Source organism: Aquila chrysaetos, chromosome 22 (genome assembly GCF_900496995.4).
Source record: "Aquila chrysaetos chrysaetos chromosome 22, bAquChr1.4, whole genome shotgun sequence".
Classification (NCBI taxonomy): domain Eukaryota; kingdom Metazoa; phylum Chordata; class Aves; order Accipitriformes; family Accipitridae; genus Aquila; species Aquila chrysaetos.
Genome location: NC_044025.1, coordinates 20,787,618 through 20,797,500, shown reverse-complemented (window position 1 = coordinate 20,797,500; position 9,883 = coordinate 20,787,618). Strand labels below are relative to the sequence as shown.

General features: G+C 48.6%; 1 long non-coding RNA gene across 1 annotated transcript in view; it reads right to left on the bottom strand.

Moving 5' to 3' along the window:
- Nucleotides 1-9,883, bottom strand: part of LOC115334055 — a 41,502-nt gene that overhangs the window by 3,813 nt on the left and 27,806 nt on the right. Inside the window, exons 2-4 of the long non-coding RNA XR_003921021.1 lie at nt 8,488-8,689; nt 6,856-6,991; nt 5,868-5,964 (exon numbers count right to left, since the gene is read on the bottom strand). This is a non-coding gene — a long non-coding RNA (uncharacterized LOC115334055). The remainder of the gene's footprint in view (nt 1-5,867; nt 5,965-6,855; nt 6,992-8,487; nt 8,690-9,883) is intronic.

The window sequence follows — 9,883 nt, the reverse complement described above, 5'->3', positions numbered from 1 at the left end:
CCTCACCACGTCTCCCAGCGCTGCGCTGCCTGGGGCTAACGCTGCAAAACCCTCCGTGGGGCTTGCTGTTGGGGGTTTTGGTTGGGGGGTGGGCTCTTGTTCTTTTTTGTTTTAGAAATAATCAACTAACTCCTTTCTCATGAACAATAACCTACATTCAGGTTTTTGTTAAGGTTATTCCTCTGTTACACACAGCCCACACCACCTATACACAAGTATTATGGATTTTTCCATGGTTAACTTCTAATTAAATTCCCCAGCTGAGCATAAGAGCCATGAGAAGAAAAGCATGCACACAAAGAGCATCTTACTGCAAGCCCCTGCGCTTCCAGTGCAGCAGGCAATGGAAATCTCTCCTGGAAAGCAGGTGGCACCGAGCCTGCTCGCAGCCGAACCGTCTCCATCACCACAAACATGTGCTGCCTTCACGTTTGTACAGCATAGGACATCCAAAGATGGGTGTTTACACTTCTCTTAGTGATAACTAATAGTTACTCATTCTTTTCCTGCAAAACCAAGAGCATCTGCAACTGGGAAGGTGGCTCTGCTCTGGAAAAAGACTAGAAGTTAGTAGCAACATTTAGGGAAGAAAACAAATATGAAATGATTCGTGTCTGGGGCCATCAGGCATGAGATCCTGCTCAGGTCATGCAAGTATTTCTGATCACCGGCTGCTGGCTGTGCATCTCTGCCCCTTCACCCCTCTGCCGCCCACTGCTCCAGCAGCGCTGCTGGGGCGTCCCCGGGGGCCGTGTGGGGAGAGGAAAGGGAAGAGCTGGTTTTGATGCCACCATTCTAAGCTATTCCAATTTTTCAATGACACAAACCGGCCACATTTGAAGGAAGTTCATTAGAATCCATTAATTTGAAGTTTACAGGTTGGACGCACATACAAGGCCAGTTGCAGCATTATACCAGCATTCACTATGGTTGTTGAAGGAGCTCTGCATTTTGAAGAACTATTTGACCTGATAATAAAAACTAATTAGCATGCAGTCCATTTTTAAAATTTTTTTCAGGCACTGTCTAAATCTCAGCCTTCCACCTTTTTGGCTCTAGTTTCAGACTTTCTTCCCAGGAAAATGTTTGTAAAAATAATTTGATATAATTAGAAAAATGATTCATTGAAAATTCATTACTAGAACCCTGTCCCGCGAGTTGGAATTCGACAGGCTCCAAGACACTTTTTTCTGTGACATGTTACTGCTAAACTGACAACCAAAGTGACACCTATGTTTGTTTTACAAAAACTGTTTTTTGAGTTCCAGCTCCCAGAGTCAAATAATTACGTGTGATTTGCTACATTTATTAAAACTATCTGTTGATTCTAGCCCCCGCGCCTGGTGAGAGTCCCGACTCCCAACAAGAATGGGAATAACAAGAACGGGATATATATTAATTTGACAGTATCTGATGCAATATCTGCTCGGATGCGGCAGTACTGCTGACAACTGTTACTGTACCTGTTTCTAGGACTCTCAGCACATGGCCACCAGAAACGTGAGCCTGCACTTACACAACCTCTGCCTCCCGCGCTGGTAACACCTGGGAGTTATCGCCACTTCACCCCTTGGGAGAAGGGGGACCGTCACTGCAAGGACAAAGTAAATTTGGATGATGTGACCAAGCCTAAATGATGCCTGAGTTTTAGGCTTTCCGGCGCTCCAAGCGAGGAGCTCAGCTATGCCCCGCTCTCCCCGGGGGTCAGCACAAAGGCTCCCTGCAACTGGAAACCAGCAATTCCAGCCAGGGATCAGCGCTCCCTTCGCCATCCCTCTTTCCATCCCTCTGCACCGGTGTGGAGCCCTTTGGACACAGCATCCCGCTGCCCCCCCGCACGGACGCAGCGCAGCATCCCGCTGCTCTACCCATCCCAGGGCTTCGCTCCCGGCAAAGAAAAGCACAGTTTGCTCGTGTTTGTTAAAAATGGAGATGGCAAGAAAAGGCAACCCTTGAACACATCTCTCCGAGCTGGGATTTTGAGCTTTTAACATCCCTTCAGGTCTGGGACTTTTCAAACACAGCAGAGTAGGCTGGGGGCTGAGGGATGGTAACTCTCTGACCAATTATGAAGTAATTAAAAGGCCCACCGTGGCCTCCACAGAGAAAGCTTTGCATATGGACTTTAATTATTATACCACAGTCTTGCCAGAAAAACACAAAAGAGGATCTCAGGCAGCTCAGAGGATGCATATGGCTTGTGTAGGTGGAGAAAGCTAAGAGACTGTTACTTTGGGTAGGAAGTGGATTTTCTCTCTCCTATAATCTTGTTAAATTACCCTGTTTTTAAATCAATGATTTATATCTCTCTCTTCAAATCCAGAGGGGAAAAAAAAAACCCTCTCTAAACAGCAAGTATGTGACAAGCAATACATTTTCACTTTCATTTATCCTCACATTGCAAAGTTCACTCAGCAAACCAAAAGTGTTAAAGGAAAATACTGGGAAGGACTGGTTAAAAAGAAAACCTTGGCTGAAATGAGATGGAAAACAGATTTCCCGGGTTAGGTAAGTATCAGAAAATAATACATAATGTTAGACATCTGAAAAAGGAAGTAGGAAAATATTTAGGAATTTGCATAACCATTTGCAGCCTAAGAAAAGCACAGAAAAACAGTTTCATTACAAAAGGACATTTCAAATAAGCGGCCATGCCAGGAGGTGCTGTGCACCGTGATCTTCACCGAGAAATAGCAATACCCTGTGCACAGCACTGTTTTTCTTGCAACTGTCTGTGTATAAGTGGCTGAGGATTCCCGATCAGATTTTCATTTGCGATGCTTGCCATTTGGGTTTCAGGGAGCCTCCCCTCCCTTTCACACCAGTTTTGCATCTGTGTAGGTCTAGCAGCTTCCATGGGGAATCATCTCTTAGCAACACTCACAAAAATAAAATAAAATAAAAACCCACACAGACCTGAGACAGAGGCCACGCTGCAGCCCACCTGCAACAGGGAGGGCTGGCACACGGGAATTTACACCGACAGCCATGGATTTTCAGACAGGGAAAAGGGAAAAAAAACCCAAAACATCTAAAATCTCTACTTAATGGAATTATATACACTCTACCAGCAAACTGCAAGGAAATGCCAGCAACCACAGTGCTGCTTCCGGGCACACCACCATCACCTTCGGCCACGACCCTCTCACCCCAAGGAGCAGGATGAGGAGACCGCAGGGAAACGCAGGGCTGGGAGAGGTGCTGCCCGCTCGGATGCATTTCCCCCTGTGCCATCTCCGAGCCGGTGCGTGGCCCCACGCCAGCACCTACCCGGGGGGGCTGGCACGTACCACGCTCGCCGCAGGTTTGGGAGGAGTTGCCAAATGAAAAGCAATGCCCATGGGTGGAAACCCAGCGGCTTGGTGGCAAACCGTGCCGGTAGGCATGGTGCATCACAGCGGTGCAAACCAGGCTGCTCCTGATGGCCCAGGGAGTGCAGGTTACCCTTGGAAGAAGTTGCACCTAATAAAATTCACCATCTCCTGCCTGCACCCTGCAGCACCCTGCTGGCCCATTAGGGGCTTCCCACCCTCTGCCACTTCAGCCAGCGCAAGCCGCTGCTCGGCTAGCATCACGGTGAGCAAAGGCTGAAATGCTGACGCGATGCCAGGCTTTATGCCCTGTGAGCTCAAACGATACAAACACTTTGGAGGCAAACGTGCACGTCCCAGTGGGCTCTCCTGCGCCGGCGTGCCCCTGCACCAGCTGCTCCAGATGATGCTGAGGGAGGTGCAGTGGAAAGCAGGTGCAGAAAAGCAGGTTTTGGTGAAAGCATCGCTGCGGCAACACTGGGGCAAGTGGTGGGTACGGCACCATGTGGCACGGCTGGTTGCCCCCCTGCAGCGTGCCGTGCCATGCTGCAGGGTGCAGCCATGCGGTTTTCTACAATACATGAGAATTTGTCCTCAGGGGTGCAGGCAAGTGCTGGTAGGGATGTCAGCCCACGCTGCCCACATGGCTGCAGAGCCTGAGCTGCCACCCTGGCATGCAGCAGCCCAAGAGCAGCCCTGAACATCAAAGCCTCTTCCCCACAGCTGAGTTCCTCTCCTCTCCCACTCAACCCAAACACTACTAAGTGTCCCATACCCGTTAAGCTCAACGTGCCCAAAACCGGAACAAGTGGGAATGATTTAAGAGGTACTGAGGTTGGCACTTTGGCGACAGTTTGTCCTTGCTGCGCTTGAAGGACAAAGTCATGTTTTATTTGCTTATACAGAAGCTTTATTTTCCCCTCACAGCCCGAGACTGGCGCAAGCCCTGCCGAGGGGTACAAGCCTGCTCCAGGCTGAGGGGACGGGGATCCCGGAGCTGAGCACAGCACGGCTGCGTGATGTGCACGGCTCAACCTGGGCTGCTCCAGCTTTTTAAGCTTAGAGAAGCATGAAAACTCCACACATCAGAGCCAAGAAATTCCCTTACTCAAAATGATTGTGTCCTTTCCCGCAGAGGGGATGCACGACGTGTTTCGGATGTTGTCCCCTTGTCTCTTCAAAGCAGGGTTCAAATGACTCTGAAGGCTCCAAACCTCTGTTTGTAGGATGCTGGCGAGTCTCTCCCCCCAGCTCTGGCAAACACTATAGAGTATTATCCAACCACTTTAAGTCTATCCAATCAACATCTCATCTACCTTCCAATTTCTGAAAGCCCCACTGCGTTGCCATTGAGCACCAACTCTTCATTACTGTCTCAAGAGCGAATGGCTCTGTCCTATGACCCAAATGCCTCACGTAAGGTTTCACCAGCTGCGACAGCAGAGCGGACCTGGGTGTCGAAGAGCCAGGAGGAAGCACTGACATCATCGATAGACGTCTTTAGCTCTGCTGACTCACTGCTTTTCCCCCCAGCAGGGAAAACACATCCGAGCACCATGAGCTTTTCCCACAGTTACTGTTGGTGGACCTGCGGCTGAGCAAGACGTGGGGGAATACAGAAGAGCCCCTTTCTATTTCTGGACCCTGGGTGAGGTGGATGGAAATTGCTAGGCTCCTGGTTCCCGTGGGAAGCCATTAATAACCTCCTAAACACTGTCACATCCTTTAACGTGCGTGCTATTATGGGATGCTGAGAAAGCAGCCATTGGGTTGGTAAGCTCATGGGGCTCCTTCCCCCACGCTGCCCACCAGGCACTGCCAGGACGGTCCCACCGTGCCCCAGCCCTGGCACGGCACAAGACACGACTTTGTGCGCCTGTCCCCACTGCTGACGGTGTATTTGAAAAGGAAATCCTCCCACGTGGCCTCGATGACTGTGAGGGAAATAAAGCCATCTGTTCATTGAGACATGCCTGCTTCAAACCAATTAATATAAAGAGCTTATATTAAAGGATCTCACTTAGATGCAAATCCCCTCTTGTAAACAAACCTTACAGGTCTCGGCCCCAGTCTCTAAGGCAAGTTCCAATCTGATTAGTTACTCCACATGCCTTAAATTCCCCCTTGTAGTTACCAATGAATAAAACTGTAAATTCTACCTTTTTGCTGAGGTATGTTAAACACCTACTGAATTTCACCTTGAGGTGCCCTTTTCAGTGATATTTAGTGAAACTGGGACCTCTCTGGGTGAAAGACAAGTAATTTAATTTGTTTCTTTGCACTAGCTGTTCTCCAGACCACCACCCACACACCACAGTTTGAGACCTCCACAACAGTACAGCACACACTGAATTTTATCTCCCATATACGCACCAGTGTTGACTATTTTTGGATGACTGCCTAAACCAGAGTGCACAGCGCAAGGTGCATAGTTCAGTGTACTAAAAAACAGGAGAACGAATTAACCAGAAGGGTGTCCAGCACCAGTTTTCTGACTTACTCTGAGCAGCAGCCCTAGAAAGCATCTGGGAAAGTGCTTCGTTTAGGTGAGCTTACCTGGGCAGGACGAGGACTGAGTGTTGCTGCAGGAACACCACACACGTTGACTCTATGAACTCTGGACAAGCAGTCAGATGAGGAAACACTACCACCCCTATGGAGGAAAAGCATTTGTTGGCTGATGGTTTAAATGTGGTCAGCAACAGGACGGATCCACAGGCTGCTCCTCTGCAGCCCAAGGAAGCCCGAGGAAACTCTCCACAGCTCCTCTGAGCATGAGCCTTTCACACCCCCCCCCCCCCCCAATATCCACTTTTTTTTTCCTCATATAATTAATTTTTCTTCTTGGTCTTTCCACTTCCATTTAAACACACAAGCCTGAAAGCTCCCAAAACTGTAGCACAGCCTGGCAAAGCTGTTCAGCAATGTATACCCCTGCACTTTTTAGCTTCAGCCCTGGGCCACTCTCTGCTCCCCACAGCAGTGAAGTGATTCCAGGTCACCTCAGTGGGCACGTGCCCATCAGTAAAAAGGGTTTGATCCTGGGTCAGAAATAGCCTGGCTTCTTTCCCTTGCCTCGTACATCACTTTTTTTCTGTACTGTTTAAAAACAGGCAGAGAGAAGCAGGAAAACAATCAAACTATGAGAGCTAATTGAATATTAAGAAGTATACATGTAATTTATTTGGGTTTCTTCCCTGTCTTTATAAGTAAAGCAGAGTCCCTAGGTGGTACCTGGGGTGTTCATACAGAGGCGTGTGCTTTGCTTCTCTTTTCTTGCTTAGAGTCAGACCCACAACCTTTGCTCAGGAGGAAAAGTCCCTTTCCAGTAATGGAAATCTCCCAAACACGGACTAAATAATTTGGCCCTGCAGTAGAAGACAGTAGGAGATGCATTTCTGGAAGAAAAAGGGAAAAAAAAAAAGCTTTTCATTAAAATTGAGCCCAGTTCCCTAGGAGGTTTCCAAAGACAGCAATTCAACTCCTTGTCCAGGAGCTGCAGTTTGTCAGAGGCAGGCACTGGGAGAAGAAAACAAGAAATCACCTCAGACCTGTTGAAAGAGCATTAGACAAACATATGGACATCATGTCTCATTGAAGTCCTTCCCCAAGAGTGGAACAGCTCTTCTGTCAGGCCCCGCACTTCCCAGCCGGTACAGAATAAGTATCTCCCCCTTGGCCTGGAGGCAACAGAACGGGAATTTTTGGTCTTACATAAAATTCATCATTGAAAGTGAAAATGTGGGCGCCCCGTACCTGTGTGCGGGGCAGAAGCTACTGGAGGCTGCGGAGCTGCACTGGTTTCACTGCAAGTAAACGAGGAGTCTGACGGAAGGAGAAGAGCTGGTGCTGGGAACCCTTGTGATTTTGGCATTGAAAGTGTTACAGAAAACATGCCATAAAGTTCCTCTGAGGCTTTAATTTCCCTCCCCCCAATCTTCCTTTGATTTTGATCCCCTCCTTTCCTCGTGTCCTTTGAACTTTTAAAAAGGCACTTTGAAGACATGTCATAAAGCAGTGTTTTTATTCAGGATCTCCTCTTTGATGCTCCTGCTGCTGTGTGTGAAGTGCAGCCTCGCAGGATGTGGGAGCCGGAGGAGCTGAAAGCTGAGACGGAAAGGAAAGGACAGAAAAGTAAAAGTGTGGACGCGCTGTTTGTCAATAACTCGCTGGGGCTGCGCAGGCACACACAGGCAGCAGCACTTATTCTTGCCAAATGCGTTGACTTCTGGGCTATACTGACCTGGTGTAATTATACCCAACCTGCTCCTCCGAGGGCACCGTCGGCTGGTAAAGCTCAAGGGCCGAAGCGATAGGGATGAAGGAGAGGGGCAGCTGGCTGGTCCTTCATCCCAAAGGCCATCCCCATCTCCCATGTGCCCTCAAGACCTGAGATCTAGGAATAAAATGCTGGAAGAGGCAGCCTACCCTGGGGCAGAAGAAGGGATGAGCAGCCCATGTCCAAGTCCTGTCCCTGCTCCTGACTATCTGCCTCCGACCTGGGGCTTTTAATTTGGCCTCTCTGCATCCAAAACCACAACCCAACCGATTTGGTTGGGTTGGGCAAAGGCAACTGCCCGGCCCAAATCAGTCCTATTGCAAGAACTGGTCTTCAGCAGATAACACATTTATTCTAAAGAGAGAGGACACGTGGCTATTTTGAAGTAATTGCTAGATGCAAGATTTACTGTATCAACTCTATTCACTGGTTCTTCTATTTCAAATCTATGTCACTTGCATTTAAACAAATCCTGGTGCCCTCTTTCATAACTTTATTTTGAATCTCAGGAGATGGAGGTATTCTTAAAGTCCCAAAAGCTAGGATACTATGGTATGGGCAAAATCTTAATTTAAGTTTTAAAAAGGTTTCTAACCACAATGGTTAGGGCAGAACAACTGGAAATAAACAAGTCTAAAAAAACAAAAACCAATTAATAAAAAAATTAATGCAAGTAAATAGAAACATATTGCAGATTTAAGTATTATGAACTCTAACCCTTGAATTCTAACCCAACCCTCTGATATGAAGATATGTCCCAACTCACAGTATTTGAGCATTTTGATACCAACATGCCACCACAAGCTGCACTGGAAGTTCTTGCCACCAGGCAGTCCCTCGCCGCTCCCAAAGCATCAAGCTGAGCCCCCGAGGGTCCCCATGGGGCGATTCTCTTACAGAAAACCGAGTCCTCAGCCACGAGCAGCCAGGCAGGAGGGGGACGGGCAGGTTTTTCTCGTGAAAACCCCAATCCAACATGTGAGGAAGAGGCTTTTTCGTCCGAAGAGGGATGGTTCAAACATGATGCTAACTATTTGCTACAATAGATAGCATCTGTGCCACGTGCTTTGGGATTGCCACAGTACGTTATTGGATCTGCCTGTCAGAGAAAGACAGAAAGACCAAAGAAAGGATTACATGCAACCGTATAATTCTGCATTTACAGCTACTTAAATATTGAATCAGTGCTACAGGATTATATACATTTGATATTTCCTGGATCAAGCAGACTGTGTAATTCATCGTGATCAAAGTTACAAGGAGGTTTTTTTTCCTTAAAAAAAAAAAAAGGAAAAAAAAAAACAAACCCCACCTTCAAAATAACTCTGCCAGCAAGCAGGTTTTATTTCACCAAACCACGCTCACTTTATTTCTCCCAGTGTCAAGCAGTCTCCCTTCATGACTTAGAAGCCAAAGTAAGGGTCTCACCACCCACCATTGCTGAACCACCACGGCTATCAACTCTCAACGAGCCCATCTAAAGAGTGCGCGGCTGTTTCTGTGCAGCACATGGGAAAGAGTGGGAAAGCAGAGTAACCCCAGCTGTACCGCCCGCTAAGGCATCCCTGCCCGGGTCCCGTCAGAGGCAGCTCCTCTCACAGGGCTAATTCACACTCCAGTGGAAAGCAAAACTTAAATAGGAGATCACGGCACTTGCCGCTGAAGCCGAAAGCAGCGCAGCTGGGAGCTGCCTGCGATAACAGCCCTGCCTGCCGCTCGCCGAGACCTGGCAGGCGCGGCGGAGTGGAAACGGGGCACTGGCTTGATAAACGGGAGGAATACCACAAAAGCTGTTTTTTGACTCCCCCCAAAGATAGGGAAAGGGAAGACAATGTTGTCACAGGTGCCCTCCTGCCTTGTTGTTTCCTCAAGGACAGGGAAGGCCCCGTCATCTCCAAATGCTCTTGGATGCATGAAGGTTTCTGCACCGTGTCTTGGCACGTCCCGTGCCGCAGAGCACGTCAGAGCAGAGCCCCTGCCGCCGGGCTGCCCCGACCTTGCTCCCAACGCGGCGCTTAGCCTGGCAGCGATTTCAGCCAACGTCATGGCAATGGCATCACAAACTCTGGGGAGCTGCAACACCAAACACTTCCAGCTCTCTAGCATCATGAAAAGATGAATTGCCAGTCCTCTCCTGCTTGCTTGACTAGAGAAGGCACTACAGGCACATGCCATCGCAGGATCGCGTGACAATACAGGGGGTTGGTTTGTCCGTACCGGGACTCTTTACCTTTATGAGAGATCATCACATGCTACAGATTACCACAATCTTGCACCTAAGTGCCTCACAGCG